We start from the raw sequence: 18498 nt of genomic DNA on the forward strand, positions 1-18498 counted from the left end.
ACAGACGACGTTGCCCTTATAACAGAGATGTCACCAAGTCAAATGCAGTGGCCACTACCGTGCCCAACGCTGCCACCTACACGCGGTAGGCGGCGACGCGACCAAGCAGACAGCGGCAGCGAGCATTCATACCGCTCAGAACGAGGCTTTTACTTGCTATTGCGAGCTCAGACCGCATACCACTCCATTCATGCTGTGAGAAGCTCAAGACTCGGAACGCGGAGCTTTTGGACGAGAATCGTGACAGTCGTGGAAATGCCTTCAAGTTTAATATTTTAACCATGCTGAAGAAAACAAACCCCAAGATCACAATTATCCGTAAGTAGAGCAAAACTTTTCTGCTGCAACTTCACTTATAACGTGGTTATTACAGTGTCATTTGTAGCGTAGTTTGTGGCTCGATTGAGTGACTGACATTCCTTCTCTCTCCCCCGATGTCTCTTCCCTGGCTGTTTCTATTCCCTGTGTCGTAGTATTAATATAATTCGGATAGGCAACCGAGGACTCAATGAATGCGGTTTGAGGGAATCCTTTTGGTTCAATTAGCCTATCTGCGTTCCCTCAGCCTATTCAGGTTTGGGCAGACCACATTGTTTGGCAAAATAATTGAACGCCCTATTTGATATGATTGGTAAGTTGGTAAAGTAGACCGGTTACGAATGGATATAAGTAAGTGTCAAGCAGCCGTGTGTAGGCTACATAGCTGGGCGTTCTCTTACATGCAGAATGTGTGCAGATCACTGCAGGAGAATAGAAAATGAGAATAGAAAATTCTATTTAATTTTCAACTCCATAACTTGCACACATAGAGCTTGCCACTGTATCATTGCCTGGAGAAAAATAAAGCCGTAAATGGCAAATTATTGAAGTAATTTCAGAAGCTTTGACATGTCTTGACGCAGCTGTATATACCATTATTTTAATGTCGCATCAACATGCACTTTCATGTAATCGAATATATTTTTTTACACAGAATACGTAGGTGACGATTGGTTTGGGGATGACTGTTGGAAGCAGCCTATGCATTTCATTTCGATGCCGAGAAAATCGGATAAAAGTGGTATGACTATGCTAGAACGTGTTGGAAGAAGCTCGTATATAACCTCCACTTTAGACTCCGCATTTAGGCGATCGGATTTTACTGCCCACAATGCATAGTAATGTTCAGACATCAGCGTGGCTTTCAGATTTCTCTTGGAGTGTGACATTTACGAATTTATCTAGGGGATTAACCATTTTGGTGGTGTCCCGCTTTTGTTACGATTCCCTATTGCATTGTGTTTAGATTTGTAGCCTACATGCATGCGGTGCTGGCCGTGATGTTATTCACACAACCACAGGGTATGCATCATTGGTAGACATATAAGTACTATATGCAAGTACATTTTTATTAGGCTTTTATAGCCTACTGGTAGGGGAATGCAAATGTATTTTTATGCGTAACCAAACGGTCACTATTTTTATTATGGGGGCCTTATTGGAGAATTTGAGGGCCACTTCATAGACTACCATCCAAGTTTTATTTAGTCTACACATTGGTGTGTGGTCTTACTACTCATAAATAGCATAATGTGGATGACAGGCTAAGAAGCAATCACTGGATGTGCGAACCTTTTAGGCTATTCTTCCACAATTTTCAATAATTACAAATGTGTCCACTTAATTATATTGATTTAATTTTTGCAGACATCTGTTAGGTTTCAGCGCACTCATCTTGCTATTTGATTTGATAGCCTAGCGATGTAATAGAACAGGCATATTTCCCTATTGTAACAATAGTGGGGAAATTCGGTTGATTTAGAGCCCTACTTGCGTTATGATCAACTAACGGTGAGTAATATTGTTTTGAGGGGCGCTCACTGGGGGCTTTGTGTCATGGTTCCCGCGCTCATGTTTGGCTGCCCTAAAGGCAATCTTTATTTAGTTTCCTTTTGCATCTCCGTTTGTGGAGAAAAAATGTCTAGCCATATCAACTGAGACCAAACCATAATTCATAGACTACAGTAGCCTTAGCCATATATGATAAGACGTTTTACAATCGGGAGTTATTTGAATATCATATGGACGCTGGAGTCATTCCTTAGCTACAGTAGCTTATACTATAAAGGCTCCATACATTTGTCTTATTTTTGCTTTAAATCTGGACTGCGTGTCTGTTAATTTGCTTTTCTCATGCACTCAGTTCAATATGTGCTCAGCATGCATGTCATCTGAAAAGTGTGGGTCACATGGTTCTAGCCACAATAAACACATAGTTTATCAGTGGACAGTGGGACAAGCCATGTGCAGGCCAAAATAAGACATTTAATTGAGAGAGGCCATGAATACCCTAGCCCAAAGGCGGCAGATGGCGATATTGAGTCTTTCCATCTTACCATCCAAACACATTGTATGCAGCCGGCAATAGACTCGTGTCCCATGTTGACCATGTTTTCTCATTAAGTAGATTTAATGGCGAGAAGGCAGAAATGGGTAAAATATGCATACTTTCTTTATGAAACACAATTTTCCACCACCATGCTAAAGTGGCTAATGGCTAGGAATGCTAGTCTCCGTTGTTGCATATTGTAAAAACATATATTTTTTAAATGCTGAATATTGCATTTGGCCAATCAGATTGCAGCAGTCTGTTGTTTATGCCTTGATCACACTGACAGCAACATTATGAGAAATGGAATGCAGCATCATCTGGATATGTGTGCAACAAAAGTTAAACATTCACCTTCACCTACCATTTCTGTCAAGCCGTCTACGCATACAATTTGATGCATACATTTGATAAATCCAACATATGCACCACACAGAACGCACTGCAACTGCTTCTGTAGCACAATGCTGCAAGGCAAACGCAGGGTTCCATTGGAAATGAATGTACTTGTGGTGTACCATAATGCAATGATGCTGTCGGTGTGATTGAAGTGTTACCCCTGGCTGAACACAGGGTGCAACGGCAGGAAGTATCATTAGCCACTAGCATGGTGGTGGAAAATTGTGTTTCATAAAGAAAGTATGCATATTTTACAAAACTCTTTCCGCCTTCTCACCATTAAATCTAGTTAAGGAGGAAATCGCCGCATTTGCAGCCTGAATGGAGAATGTTTTAGGTACGAACCGGTCCATGGAGGATACAAGTGCATTGCGGGGTGCATACAATGCGTTTTTGGACGGTAAGACGAAACCATCAAAATCGCCATCTGCCTGCTTTTGGGCCACGAATACCCCACTTAGTATGGAATGCCAGTCACCCCGCATTTCTGTGTCCTCGCCTCGGTGCCTGTAGGCAATTATTTTGTATAAAATACAGTCATAGATGATGTCAAACAGAACAGTATGGTAGAAGTAAGCATTTGATTCGGACCTTTATGGCCCTTACCTGCTTGAATGACAGGGAGATATGTTATGTGGAATGATTGTCCCTGACAGCTCCCACCCTAAACAGGCCACTGTCACACCACCTCACTCAGTCCACTGTCACACCACCTCACTCAGTCCACTGTCACACCACCTCACTCAGTCCACTGTCACACCACCTCACTCAGTGCATCTATCTGCGTCTCAAAATTCCAAACTGTTCCAAACGAACAAAATGCTATTTTCCCCATGTGTGTATGGACTACATCCCAGAGTGATAAACCCTATACATCACTTCTGTTTGTAGGCTTCTCTAGCTACTCAATTAGTGAATCCATGTAATTGTTGATTCATTGAAATTCTTATCTTTACCTATTTGAAATGTTTTGTTATTGCGGTAGACCCTATTCATCTCAGTAATAACAAACTATTCTTTGGTATTTTTGTCCTCTACTTTTTCCTATCCTCTCTTTCAAGGCTCTGGTCTGTCAGGGATAGTGGAGCTTTTATGTCTGAAATGTTTTGAAGCTGGCTCCGCTGTAAAAGGGCACCTAGATCAAAGGGACAGAGATTGAAATAGTTTCTCTTCTACATTTTTCGGGGGAAAATGACAGGTAAAGAAAATGGAGGAGGCAGACATATTCGATGTGATCAAAATCACAGTCTTCTGTGAAGAACATGGGCTCTAACTCAGTGATTACTATTCCATTTGATTTTTGCCACAGCAAGTATGCCGTTTGTTTTCTTAAATTCAATTTGAATATCTATTGGACGGCCTGCACGTTTTTGTCAGGAATAAACACAATTTTATCAGCACTTATTCCTCAAAAGCTCCTATATGTGTAAATACTGTACATGTGTTTCGGTTGTTATCCATACAGTACACCTGACTTGAAGAGGATGGGCCCATTCCATGTTATTGGAATAGTAAACCCCTGGCAGTATTAGTGATGGGGGGGGGGGGGGATCAATACAGTTACATATTGGGATATAATTTTTTATGATATTTCATATTGTATCGACATATGTGACTACATATTTCCCATTTTAGTCTTATGTACCATTTCCAAGATTGGCTTTTTGTACATTTTATAAAAGTACAGACTCAAAGCTTCAAAATGGTATATTATACACTGCAGTTTGGGGAAACATGGGAAAGTTATGCTTATTTGAAATGTGATAAACTTGTTGTTCCACCTTTTAGACAAGTGCCAGAAAATCCCCTTGAAAGTTTTTCACACTTGCTAGGGAGCTCTTTTTTGAGTACACCCATTCAGCATCTCGTTCACACTCTCTTAAACCTTAACCCCAACCATCTCTTTAAGTATTCACGTGAGGCCATATTCTAATCTGCGTGATTAAACAATTAGTCAAAGTAGTAGCCTACAATAAGAAAAATCTCCAGGTAAAAATATATTCTGGCTAAATGGAGTCTTTTGTTTAGACATGTAGCAAGCTAGCTAGCTCAACAAGTTCATTAACCATAATCCCAAACCATACAGTTTAGCAATACAAACGATTTGTCATACATTTAGCCAGCCAACATGCATGAAATTATGCACTATTAATATGCAGGTAAAGCTAACCAACCAGCTAGCTAACAACTAACAATACAAACAGATTTATGACTAAATGAGATACAATGTATAATGTTAGCTGGTGTTAGAAACCAAGCAATTTATTGAGGCTGCATGCACTCAACCGACACAGTTATAAATAACGACAACTCCATACAGAATATGTTGGTTCTTGGTCGTTGTAGCCTATCCTTCTCCTTCCATTCCATCATTTTAATTCCACCTTCCATTGATTAGATAATCTCCTAACTTTTGCCTATTTGCCTCTTGATGATTTATGATTCGCCAACAACAACAACAAGCTACACGTGCGACTCTCATGAAAAGCAAAGAGCAGCAGCATATTTGATAAAATGTATCTTTCTCTCTCTCTACTGCAGGAGTCACTTTCTGATCTGTATGGGTCCTTCCGGACAAGTCCGTTAAAATTACAAATACCCGAGACCCGTGACAATCATTTCCGACCCAGACCCGTGATATCAGTTAGAATTCTGGATCGGGTCTCGGGTATTCGGGTGCAGGTGGAGCCCATCGTCCTCCAGAATGTAGTCCATCACAACATTCTCCCACTGAGCTTTCTCTATAGCGGCAGTTCAGTTCAGGGGATCAATGTTGTTGAGAACTATAGCAACATGTTTGCAGTTGTCCATTGCTATTATCTTTAAAAAATGATCTGCAGTAGTCGCTGATCGGAGAAGACCCCATTATGTGGCATGGGACACAAATCAGGACCTATCTCACGGCATGACCATCCCCTCCATTATCTCAGCCAATCAAGGCTAGCCAGGACAAATCCTTAGTTTCTCTGTGAGAAACGAACTAGGCTCATACTTTAATTTGTATTCATATTTACAGATCACCTACGAGTTTGTTATTAAGACACATGAAAGTTCACATGTTCAAGAAGGCGTTTCTGCAACAACAACAACAACATAATAAAATGTTTATGAAAATACTTTTTTTTGTTTTTTTATCCTGTGAATTAGGAATGTCTGTCTTACTTGAGAGATTCAGACACATATTGCAATAATATATAATTTTTTGCTCTAGTTGGCCTTACCGGCACCAAAATAGTATTTTTTCTTCATAGCTTTTCGCCATCATCTTTTTAAATGCGGAGCCAATACGTTTTCAGCACTTTTATTTCCACGACTGATCAAAACTCATTTCTCATGGCTCTCTCTTGTCCCTCTGCAGCATACATATGGTGAGCAATATGTTTGAAACAGCGAATCGCAATAAAATCACAGTATCGCATCGCAATACTTACAGAATCATGAAAATCGTGAGAATCGCAATACATATCGTATCAGCACCTACAGTAAGGATCGTGATAATATTGTATCGTGAGGTCCCTTGCAATTCTCAGCCCTAGTCAGTATCCCTGCCACAGCATGCACGCACCGACACATCACCATCCACACATCATCCTTCACAATTCAAATCAAATCAAATTGTATTTGTCACATGCTTCGTAAACAACAGATGTATACTAACAGTGAAATGCTTACTTATGGGCCCGTCCCAAAAATGCAGAGAGAAAAATAGAGAAATAGTAGAACAAATAGAAAAACAATAACACAAGGAATAATCATGGTCGGTTAGGATTATATTTTTAGCCCTGGGCCATGGCCAAAGTTAGACTGGTGTTTTTTCGTCACATAGTTTTGAGACCCATCTTCTATTCTGATCCACTGTTTTTGCTGGCTTGCAGCAGAGAGGAGAGGGGAGAAGAGGAGATGGGAGGAAGGGCTTTCCTGGGATGACGAGTCTGACGGTGACAATGATATTGACAGTCTGGGCAGGAGCCTGGGAACTTCTTAGTCTGCATGCATAGCACTCTTCCTGATCAGGACGCTGGCTGGTCCACCTCATTCTGTTGAGTGCTTAGTCAAAGACAAAAGTGACGGTGTGTGTGTCTATGAGCACACGACCCTCTAAGTGTAAGTTATTATTACACTCATCCAATAATTAAAATGACCTTGCAGTGGTTTGGTAACATAGTGCTAGCCTTATCAGGGCTCAGTGTTCTTATCTGGTATAGTATCCTAACTTGCCCTGCTGTTGGCTCTGTATAGCAACACAAAGACTGTTCTGGGTACTGAGGCCTTAAGGCCAGTAGGACACCCTGTTTTGCCTAGGTGCGTCGGACCTGGTGGGAAGGAACTTTGAAAGCTTTGCACCTGGAAAGCCCCCCCCCATACTCCAGGACCCATCTCTATTTCAACATCAGCATGTCTCTCAGCCTTGTAGGTCCAGGCCATCACACACTCTACCATCTGTTGCCTGCTGTCGCCGTGACCTATCACAAGCTTTTGTTACTTTTCTCTACCAGATGTGCTGTGTTGCATTCTGTGAGAGGAGGCTGTAGAAATGCATGGAGATGAATTCACTCAACACATTTCCCGGCTAATGCTGTTTTTTTCTTCCCCAAATGTGTTTTGAAGAGTGTTTGTTTAGGGATCTCAGCTGAGACTTTGCTCCAGGCAGGTCGGGGTTCCTAATGAGAAAACCACCACACTGTGTATGCGTCTACAGTACACTGTGTGTGTCTACAGTGCACTGTGCGTGTATGTCTACACTTTGTGGTCTTTTCCCCCACACAACAGTCTGCTATAAATTCCTCCCCAATGTGAAACTAAAGCAAAGTCAGTAGTTTATTCTCCACAAAATCTCATCATTTTGTCTTATGCGTTGATCGTTTACTACTATTACATATAGATGATTTCTTGTCATTTTTTCTCTCCTGTCCAATATACTGCATTAAGTCTATTACCAAGCTGCTGCTCTGTGTATCGAGGGATGATAATAATTCAGCAGGCCAGGGCTGTATGTAAGACTAATAGAGAGTGAATCACAGGAGAAGCCTGGCCCTGGGGACTGGGAAAGCCCGGTCGTACGGACACCACCAGCACAACAAATCAGCTCCCTGTGGGGACAGGACAGGGAGGACAGACCCTGGTTCTGAGGGAGGAGAGGGGAGTGTAGTGGGGGGTGTTCGCACAACACTGCCCTCTCTTAGCTGGGTTAAGAGACCCTATTTCACTCCCTGCCGGAGCACCTGTGGCTGAAACGGCCCGTGTTTATTTATTTATTGGCACAAGGATTCACATGTAGCGCAACAACACCCTTCCCCCTGTCTGTCTGTCTGTCTGTCTGTCTGTCTGTCTGTCTGTCTGTCTGTCTGTCTGTCTGTCTGTCTGTCTGTCTGTCTGTCTGTCTGTCTGTCTGTCTGTATGTCTGCCTACGGCTATTGTCCCTCCTCCCCTGTGGTGTTTGCCTCAGTGCTGAAGAGACTGACATCTGGTGTCATCAAAACACTAAACGTGTGGAGAGATGGTGCCTTCAGAAGGGGGTTGGGCCTGGGAAATGGGGTGAGGGGTAGCTTGTTAACCACTCTCACAGCTCTGTGGCCTCTTTGTCAAGGTCTCTATCAGGTAAATCCATTTGAATTCAATCACTTTTTGACAGCACCCCTTTTGAGCTTTGCCAATTGTAGAAGTGCTCAGAAAGTGACTTTTTGGACCTGAATGCCAAAACATTTAGGAGATAGAGGTGCTCAAAGTTGAAATATTTTGCATATCCCAACATTTGCCTATCCCACCATACTATGAGTCTTTATCACTGCAAAAGATAAACGGTTGAGATTGATATCATTTATAAGCTTATTAATTTTTTTAATATATTTTTTCCGCTATAAAGGTCAATTAATATTTTTCATATTCGCATACGTTGTAGCTTAGACCCTATTTTACATCATCTGAGGCTTTTGTGTTGTGCTTGCCATCAGTTGAGACACAACATGCTCTTAAATACAGGGTGGGTGTCATGTTTTGGCTGATAAATTTACTAAAATGGGAATACAATTGAAATGTTAACATTTAAATGGCAACATTATGATGGTTGGAGGTCCACACATCAGAGAATGTTGACTTGAATGGAATATCTGTTTTTTGAAATTATACTGTCAATCCTCCATAGGAAACCTATTGAAATCATAGAAATATAGATACTAGAATTGACATGACCATTTAAGTTGACATTTTACGGTGGGTGAACTGGTGGCCATTTTTGTGGCAGTAATTAGAAAATACAATTCAACTTACATCCACTTTGAGCACCTTTATCTCCTGAGAGTGGCATATCCTTCAGATATACTACATATTCTATCCATATACTGTCCATATTGTCTATACAACCCGGACTCCGACATTGCTCGTCCTAATATTTCTATATTTCTTAATTCCGCTACACCCGCAATAACATCTGCTAAATAGGTGTGTGCGACCAAGAACATTTTATATGATTGATTTGAATGTTTTGTCATTCAGGTCCAAATAGTAACTTTCCTACCACTTCTTCCATTGGCAAATATGTATGGAAAGTTTTGTTTAAATCAAAAGAGATGCTGTCAAAAAGTGATGACCCTATCTCCTGTCAAAGCCATTATTTAGACTCAAATGACATGGAACCAGCTGTGTGTGAGCTGTGGTTGAGTTTTTGTCCAGATGCGGTCATGTCCTCTGACAGTGTTCTCCACTGACTTTGGACCAGTGGTGTGTGAGGTGAGCTGTGGTTGAGTTCTGGTCCAGCTGTCATGTCATGTCTTCTGACCGAGGTCTATACTGACATAGCACTATCAGTTTGGGAGCTGGGGTTGAGTTCGGGGCCTGATGCAGTCCTGTCCTGAGACAGTGGTCTCCACTGAGTGCTGCAGTGCAGACAGAGGAGGGGTGAAGTGCAGGCTGGTGTTCAGTAATCTCCTAATTAATACCCCATTAAAGGATTTGAATGAGCTTATTGATCTCTCTGGGAGGGGAGGGTTATACTACAGACCACTACATGCCAGGGAAAGGATATTTCCCTTCTCCCTTTGTTTAACTCATTATTCATGTCCTTGTCCTGCTCCTCCTGATGTATCACGGTGATCACTGCTCCCTAACGTCACAAGGCCTGAGGCAGTCATAGGGTTTGTAATCCTTGCCTCTCCATGTCAGAGCAGAAGACCTCCTAGTGCCATGCATCAGATGGACACCACGCATCGCCAGAAGAATGTGTGGAAAAGTGCACCCCCCTGTGGGGATTTGAAAGGGTTAAATGAAAGGCCAGGATGAAGAGTGGCATTTCTCAGTGTTACCATGCTGGGTGACCTATAACTCACCAGGCCTTCACGGATGAATAGCGCTTCTTCAATACCACCGTTTTTTCTGTGTGGCTGAGCAGTGCAGTGCTCTAGTCTAGTAGCTAGCTGCTGTTGCTATGACCTACAGGGATGCAGTGCTAGCCCAGGCAGTGTTCTGTGTTCCTGTAACATGTGCTGCTTGGTCATGGTTTGGAGAGAAGCTAGCCAGCGGCGGTGTGGAGGGGGAGGAGGAAAAGGAGTTGAGAAACATTGCCTGTTCTGTGGAACATCGGCAGCGTGATTCCTTTAACAGACCTGGCGTGTGCAAACGTTACCCAGCCGGCTTTGAAGCCCTCTTCTCCCCTCGCCCTCTCTCTGGTGGTCCGAATGGCCTGCCATGGAAATGATTATACTGGCAGCGCATGGAGGAACCTGGCCTGCTGTGGGTCGTGGGCATGGGTCAGGGTTCACATACCTTCCCACTGATGAGATTCTATTCACATGTTTCCCTGCTAACTATCACAGTTCAGGGGAGAAGGAGAACAGACCAGCTGTGTGCCTCTGGCTGTCTTGGCATGGGAGTCGGTTTCCGAATGTGTTTGCGCTTGTGTGTTTATTTCCACATGCATTTCAGTCGATCACCTACTGCCACATTAGACCTCAATCACATTACAGTGGAACTGGGCTGATCATTGTCAGATGTTTTCCCCTGGTTACATTTGAAAAAAATCACAAATTGTTTATTTGTGAAGGAACTAACTGCAGTGTTTCTCTAGTATAGCATAGCAGGATGACGATGATGAGAGGAGGACTGTTAGTCATGACTACCCCCCAGCCACAGCCCAAACAGCTGTTAGCCTTACAAATCCCTCCAGTGGTTCAGGATCAATGAGCAGTGGAGCAGAAGCTTTAAGTTTAGCAGGGGCTTAGCACATCACTCACTCCAGGGGATTTTTAGGAAAATGAATTGGTTGATACTGAGACGGACCCACAGGGAAATTAAGAGACTTCTGTCAATAAATGTTAAGTTCTATCTTTGCAATCTTTTGAGCTCTTTTTAGGTGTATATTTGTGTTTGTGTGTGTTTCTATGTATATCTTTGTGTGTTTGTTAATGACTATCTGTCTGAGAAACACAGCTTTACACCCGGGACAGATGTTGTGCGTGTGTGTAACTGTGTGTAACTGAGGCACAGTTGATGTCTTTGTCCCACTCACCTTGGTCCCTGAGTAATTTGACAGTGTGATCGCATCCCAAGTTGGGGATGTAGTAGTGTTGGTTGTTACATATACAGCTCTGTATCAGCCTGCTAACCCCAGGCCTGATAAGAGAAAGTCTTTGGAGTCACAGCTATGCAGAGTAATGCAGGGTATGATCCACAGCAGGGCAGGCCAAGTCCTCTCACAGGCCCTGCTCTCACGCCCCAATGACCCCCTTTGTATAGTGGTCTTTAGGAAGACTGACTGAATGTCCCCAGTCCCAGTCATGGACGATCGATATGTTTTACTGTGGGGTGGTAGCTAGTACGACGGATGTTTGGTGTGTGTTTGTGTGCACATATTAGTGGGACTGTTTGCACACAACTCCTGTATAGTCCATATCATTTACATGACTGTGTCTTTGTGTGTGCATGTGTGTCTGGCTTGGAGTGTTTGTCTAGGGTCAATCCTCTCCCAATCGTAGACAGTTTGTCTAGGGTCAATCCTCTCCCAATCGTAGACAGTTTGTCTAGGGTCAATCCTCTCCCAATCGTAGACAGTTTGTCTAGGGTCAATCCTCCCCCAATCGTAGACAGTTTGTCTAGGGTCAATCCTCTCCCAATCGTAGACAGTTTTGTGGACTCCCCAGCCATTCTTCCCAATTTCCTGTTGAATCGTCCGTGGCTGAAATACTCCAGTGATGAGTGGAGATCCTCTGGGCCGTGAGGAAGAGAGAGCAGGCCAGGTGGAATAGCTCTGGCTCTCTGTTTGTGGCAGGGCCTCCAATACTTCCCTCTATCATGTCTCAGCCCCGCCCCTACTAAGTAACAGGAGGGCGTTCTCATAAACTGTTACAACCAAAAACTAATGCTGTTGTGTATTTGTGTACAACTAACACGGCAGTATAGAGACTTGGGGAATGCTATGTTGGTTTACGTAAAAAAACTGTTTTTGTTGCGAGTTTCCTGAATGTTTGCTGATTAGTGGGATGCTGGTGGAGCGGGAAAATCACGGTGTCTGTTCAGTTTCTGCATCCCTTCATCTCTCCCCCTAAGTACTCATTCACTGGAGTAGATTCTACTAAATGCCTGTAGTAATGTGGTAGTATAACCGGATCCTACATGTTAAATGAGTGCCAGTACATTCATGTGGTTTAGACCCAGACAAAAGGCTATAATATCCAGGCTTATTTTCACAAGTGGGCCACGGCTGTTTATATTTCAGAGGTGTGCTGAATTACTTAATTGCTTGATTGGATGAATTGCCTGAATCACTGGCCTTTACCACATACCAGAGGCTACCAACCTGACAGAGATCAACCCCCCTCCTCCACCGCAATAGAGTGTAATTCCCCTAGGGATGGTAGGGGGTACGGGGTCAGTAAGGAAACAGGTGTGTGCTGTCATCACTTGTATAAAGCGTAATAAGGCGGGGAGCCGTGCTAACCCTATCCCATATTCCCCTGGCTCTGGCCGTGCATGTCTGGAACGCGTTCAGGCCCTAGCCGCACTAATCAGAACCACATCCACAGCCAGACACAGTTTTCCGGCAGATAACGCGGCTAGAGCTGCCCTGTGCGAGAGAGCCCTGAAACAGTGGAATCTTCCATTTCTGGAATCTTCATTTGGGTCCACTATGGTCAATCACTGTCACAATAGCACATTTCTACTAGATGGAAAATGTAGACATTTCAAATCAAATCAAACCTTGTAGGTAGGGGTAGAGTGACTATGCAAAGATATTAAACAGCAAGTAGCAGCAGTGTAAAAACAAAGGAGGGGCTGGTCAATGTAAATAGTCCGGTGGCCACTATATTAATTGTTCAGCAGTCTTATAGCTTGGGGGTAGAAGCTGATAAGGAGCCTTTTGGACCTAGACTTGACGCTCCGGTACCGCTTGCCATGCGGTAGAGGATTGAACTTGGGTGACTGGAGTCTTTGACAATTTTCTTCAGACACCGCCTATAAATAGGTCCTGGATGGCAGGAAGCTTGGCCCCATGTATTGTTGTATTGGGCCATACGCACTATCCTATGTAGGGCCATACGCACTACCCTCTGTAGCGCCTTACAGTCAGATGCCGAGCAGTTGCCATACCAGGCGGTGATGCAACCAGTCAGGATGCTCTCGATGGTGCAGCTGTCGAACTTTTTGAGGATCTGGGGACCCATGCCAAATATTTTCAGTCTCCTGTGGGGGAAAAGGTGTTGTCCTGCCCTCTTCACGACTGTCTTGGTGTGTTTGGACCATGATAGTTTGTTGGTGATGGAAGGAATGATGATCCAAGGAACTTGAAACTCTCGATCCGCTCCACTACAGTCCCGTCAATGTTAATGGGGGCCTGTTCGGCCCTCCTTTTTCTGTAGTCCACGATCACATTGCTCACATTGAGGGAGGGGTTGTTGTCCTGGCACCACACTGCCAGGTCTCTGACCTCCTCCGTATAGGCTGTCTCATCGTTGTCAGTTATCAGGCTGTCATGTCTGTTGTGTTGTGTCATCTGCAAACGTAATGATGGTGGCCACGCAGACATGGGTGAACATGGATTACAGGTGGGGACTAAGCACACAGCCCTGAGGGGCACCAGTGTTGAGGATCAGCATAGCAGATGTTTTGTTGCCTACCCTTACCACCTGGGGGTGGCCCATCAGGAAGTCCAGATCCAGAGGGAGTTTTTTTTAAATATATTTTTTATTTGACCTTTATTTAACTAGGCAAGTCAATTTAGATGTTTTATTTATTTACATTGACTGCTTACACTGGCCAAACCCAGATAACACTGATCCATTTGTGTTCCGCCCTATGGGACTCCCAAACACGGCCGGATGTGATACAGCCTGGATTTGAACCAAGGTGTCTGTAGTGACGCCGCAAGTACTGAGATGCAGTGCCTTAGACCGCTGCACCACTCGGGAGCCCAGGGTCCTTAGCTTAGTGATGAGCTTTGTAGGCACTATGTTGTTGAACACTGAGCTGTAGTCAATGAAAAATATTCTCAAATTGGTGTTCCTTTTGTCCAGGTAGGAGAGGGCAGTGTGGAGTGCGATTGAGATTACGTAATCTGTTGATCTGTTGGGGCGGTATGTGAATTGGAGTGGGTCTAGGGTTTCCGGGATGATGGTGTTGATGTGAGCCATGACCAGCCTTTCAAAGCACTTCATGGCTACTGACTTGAGTACTACGGGGCGATAGTCATTTAGGCAAGTTACCTTCGCATTCTTGGGCACAGGGACTATGGTGGTCTGCTTGAAACATGTAGGTATTACAGAGTCGGTCAGGGAGAGGTTGAAAATGTTTGTGAAGATACTTGCCAGTTGGTCCACGCAAGCTCTGAGTACACGCCCTGGTAATCCGTCTGACCCCGCGTCCTTGTGAATGTTGACCTCTTTAAAGGTCTTGCTCACATCAGCTACGGAGAGCGTGATCACACAGTCGTCCGGAACAGCTGGTGCTCTCATGCATGGTTCAGTGTTGCTTGCCTCGAAGCGAGCATAAAAGGCATTTAGCTCGTCTGGTAGGCTCGTGTCATAGGGCAGCTTGCGGCTGAATTTCCCTTCGTAGTCCGTAATAGTTTGCAAGCCCTGCCACATCCGTCGAGCGTCAGAGCCGGTGTAGTAGGATTCAATCTTAGTCCTATATTGATGCTTTGCCTGTTTGATGGTTAGTCTGAGGGCATAATGGGATTTCTTATAAGCGTCCAGATTAGTGTCCCGCTCCTTGAATGCGGCAGCTCTAGCCTTTAGCTCGGTGCAGATGTTGCCTGTATTCCATGGCTTCTGGTTGGGATATGTACGTACTAGAGGTCGACCGATTATGATTTATCAACGCCGATACCGATTATTGGAGGACCAAAAAAATCCGATACCGATAAATCTACCGATTTTATTTATTTATTTGTAATAATGACAATTACAACAATACTGAATGAACACTTATTTTAACTTAATATAATACATCAATAAAATCAATTTAGCCTCAAATAAATAATGAAACATGTTCAATTTGGTTTAAATAATGCAAAACAAAGTGTTGGAGAAGAAAGTAAAAGTGCAATATGTGCCATGTAAGAAAGCTAACGTTTAAGTTCCTTGCTCAGAACATGAGAACATATGAAAGCTGGTGGTTCCTTTTAACATGAGTCTTCAATATTCCCAGGTAAGAAGTTTTAGGTTGTAGTTATTATAGGAATTATAGGACTATTTCTCTCTATACGATTTGTATTTCATATACCTTTGACTATTGGATGTTCTTATAGGCACTTTAGTATTGCCAGTGTAACAGTATAGCTTCCATCCCTCTCCTCGCCGCTACCTGGGCTCGAACCAGAAACACATCGACAACAGCCACCCTCGAAGCAGCATTACCCATGCAGAGCTAGGGGAACAACTACTCCAAGTCTCAGAGCGAGTGACGTTTGAAACGCTATTAGCGCGCACCCCGCTAACTAGCTAGCCATTTCACATCGGTTACACCAGCCTAATCTCCGGAGTTTACATTTACATTTAAATCATTTAGCAGACGCTCTTATCCAGAGCGACTTACAAATTGGTGCATTCACCTTATGATATCCAGTGGAACAACCACTTTACAATAGTGCATCTAACTCTTTTAAGGGGGGGGGGGTTAGAAGGATTACTTTATCCTATCCTAGGTATTCCTTAAAGAGGTGGGGTTTCAGGTGTCTCCGGAAGGTGGTGATTGACTCCGCTGACCTGGCGTCGTGAGGGAGTTTGTTCCACCATTGGGGTGCCAGAGCAGCGAACAGTTTTGACTGGGCTGAGCGGGAACTGTACTTCCTCAGAGGTAGGGAGGCGAGCAGGCCAGAGGTGGATGAACGCAGTGCCCTTGTTTGGGTGTAGGGCCTGATCAGAGCCTGAAGGTACGGAGGTGCCGTTCCCCTCACAGCTCCGTAGGCAAGCACCATGGTCTTGTAGCGGATGCGAGCTTCAACTGGAAGCCAGTGGAGAGAGCGGAGGAGCGGGGTGACGTGAGAGAACTTGGGAAAGTTGAACACCAGACGGGCTGCGGCGTTCTGGATGAGTTGTAGGGGTTTAATGGCACAGGCAGGGAGCCCAGCCAACAGCGAGTTGCAGTAATCCAGACGGGAGATGACAAGTGCCTGGATTAGGACCTGCGCCGCTTCCTGCGTGAGGCAGGGTCGTACTCTGCGAATGTTGTAGAGCATGAACCTACAGGAACGGGTCACCGCCTTGATGTTAGTTGAGAACGACAGGGTGTTGTCCAGGATCACGCCAAGGTTCTTAGCACTCTGGGAGGAGGACACAATGGAGTTGTCAACCGTGATGGCGAGATCATGGAACGGGCAGTCCTTCCCCGGGAGGAAGAGCAGCTCCGTCTTGCCGAGGTTCAGCTTGAGGTGGTGATCCGTCATCCACACTGATATGTCTGCCAGACATGCAGAGATGCGATTCACCACCTGGTTATCAGAGGGGGGAAAGGAGAAGATTAATTGTGTGTCGTCTGCATAGCAATGATAGGAGAGACCATGTGAGGATATGACAGAGCCAAGTGACTTGGTGTATAGCGAGAATAGGAGAGGGCCTAGAACAGAGCCCTGGGGGACACCAGTGGTGAGAGCACGTGGTGCGGAGACAGATTCTCGCCACGCCACCTGGTAGGAGCGACCTGTCAGGTAGGACGCAATCCAAGCGTGGGCCGCGCCGGAGATGCCCAGCTCGGAGAGGGTGGAGAGGAGGATCTGATGGTTCACAGTATCAAAGGCAGCCGATAGGTCTAGAAGGATGAGAGCAGAGGAGAGAGAGTTAGCTTTAGCAGTGCGGAGCGCCTCCGTGACACAGAGAAGAGCAGTCTCAGTTGAATGACTAGTCTTGAAACCTGACTGATTTGGATCAAGAAGGTCATTCTGAGAGAGATAGCAGGAGAGCTGGCCAAGGACGGCACGTTCAAGAGTTTTGGAGAGAAAAGAAAGAAGGGATACTGGTCTGTAGTTGTTGACATCGGAGGGATCGAGTGTAGGTTTTTTCAGAAGGGGTGCAACTCTCGCTCTCTTGAAGACGGAAGGGACGTAGCCAGCGGTCAAGGATGAGTTGATGAGCAAGGTGAGGTAAGGGAGAAGGTCTCCGGAAATGGTCTGGAGAAGAGAGGAGGGGATAGGGTCAAGCGGGCAGGTTGTTGGGCGGCCGGCCGTCACAAGACGCGAGATTTCATCTGGAGAGAGAGGGGAGAAAGAGGTCAAAGCACAGGGTAGGGCAGTGTGAGCAGAACCAGCGGTGTCGTTTGACTTAGCAAACGAGGATCGGATGTCGTCGACCTTCTTTTCAAAATGGTTGACGAAGTCATCAGCAGAGAGGGAGGAGGGGGGAGGAGGGGGAGGAGGATTCAGGAGGGAGGAGAAGGTGGCAAAGAGCTTCCTAGGGTTAGAGGCAGATGCTTGGAATTTAGAGTGGTAGAAATTGGCTTTAGCAGCAGAGACAGAAGAGGAGAATGTAGAGAGGAGGGAGTGAAAGGATGCCAGGTCCGCAGGGAGGCGAGTTTTCCTCCATTTCCGCTCGGCTGCCCGGAGCCCTGTTCTGTGAGCTCGCAATGAGTCGTCGAGCCACGGAGCAGGAGGGGAGGACCGAGCCGGCCTGGAGGATAGGGGACATAGAGAGTCAAAAGATGCAGAAAGGGAGGAGAGGAGGGTTGAGGAGGCAGAATCAGGAGATAGGTTGGAGAAGGTTTGAGCAGAGGGAAGAGATGATAGGATGGAAGAGGAGAGAGTAGCGGGGGAGAGAGAGCGAAGGTTGGGACGGCGCGATACCATCCGAGTAGGGGCAGTGTGGGAAGTGTTGGATGAGAGCGAGAGGGAAAAGGATACAAGGTAGTGGTCGGAGACTTGGAGGGGAGTTGCAATGAGATTAGTGGAAGAGTGGAGTTGATAGGCTTGAAGTCATAAACAGCGCAATGCTTGAAGCATTGCGAAGAGCTGCTGGCAAAACGTACGAAAGTGCTGTTTGAATGAATTCTTACGAGCCTGCTGGTGCCTACTATTGCTCAGTCAGACTGCTCTATCAAATCATAGACTTAATTATAACATAATAACACACACAGAAATACGAGCCTTAGGTCATTAATATGGTCGAATCCGGAAACTATCATCTCGAAAACAAAACATTTATTCTTTCAGTGAAATACGGAACCGTTCTGTATTTTATCTAACGGGTGGCAACCATAAGTCTAAATATTCCTGGTACATTGCACAACCTTCGATGTTATGTCATAATTACGTA

General features: G+C 44.9%; 1 protein-coding gene across 1 annotated transcript in view; it reads left to right on the forward strand.

Moving 5' to 3' along the window:
- Nucleotides 1-216: 216 nt before the first annotated feature.
- The window catches only part of LOC120061578 (plexin-A1-like), an 84271-nt gene continuing 65989 nt past the window's right edge, over nt 217-18498 (forward strand). Inside the window, exon 1 of the mRNA XM_039011486.1 lies at nt 217-318. The gene's annotated coding sequence lies outside the window, so the exon portion shown is untranslated. The remainder of the gene's footprint in view (nt 319-18498) is intronic.

This window comes from Salvelinus namaycush, chromosome 16 (assembly GCF_016432855.1).
Source record: "Salvelinus namaycush isolate Seneca chromosome 16, SaNama_1.0, whole genome shotgun sequence".
In the NCBI taxonomy this organism is placed as follows: Eukaryota; Metazoa; Chordata; class Actinopteri; order Salmoniformes; family Salmonidae; genus Salvelinus; species Salvelinus namaycush.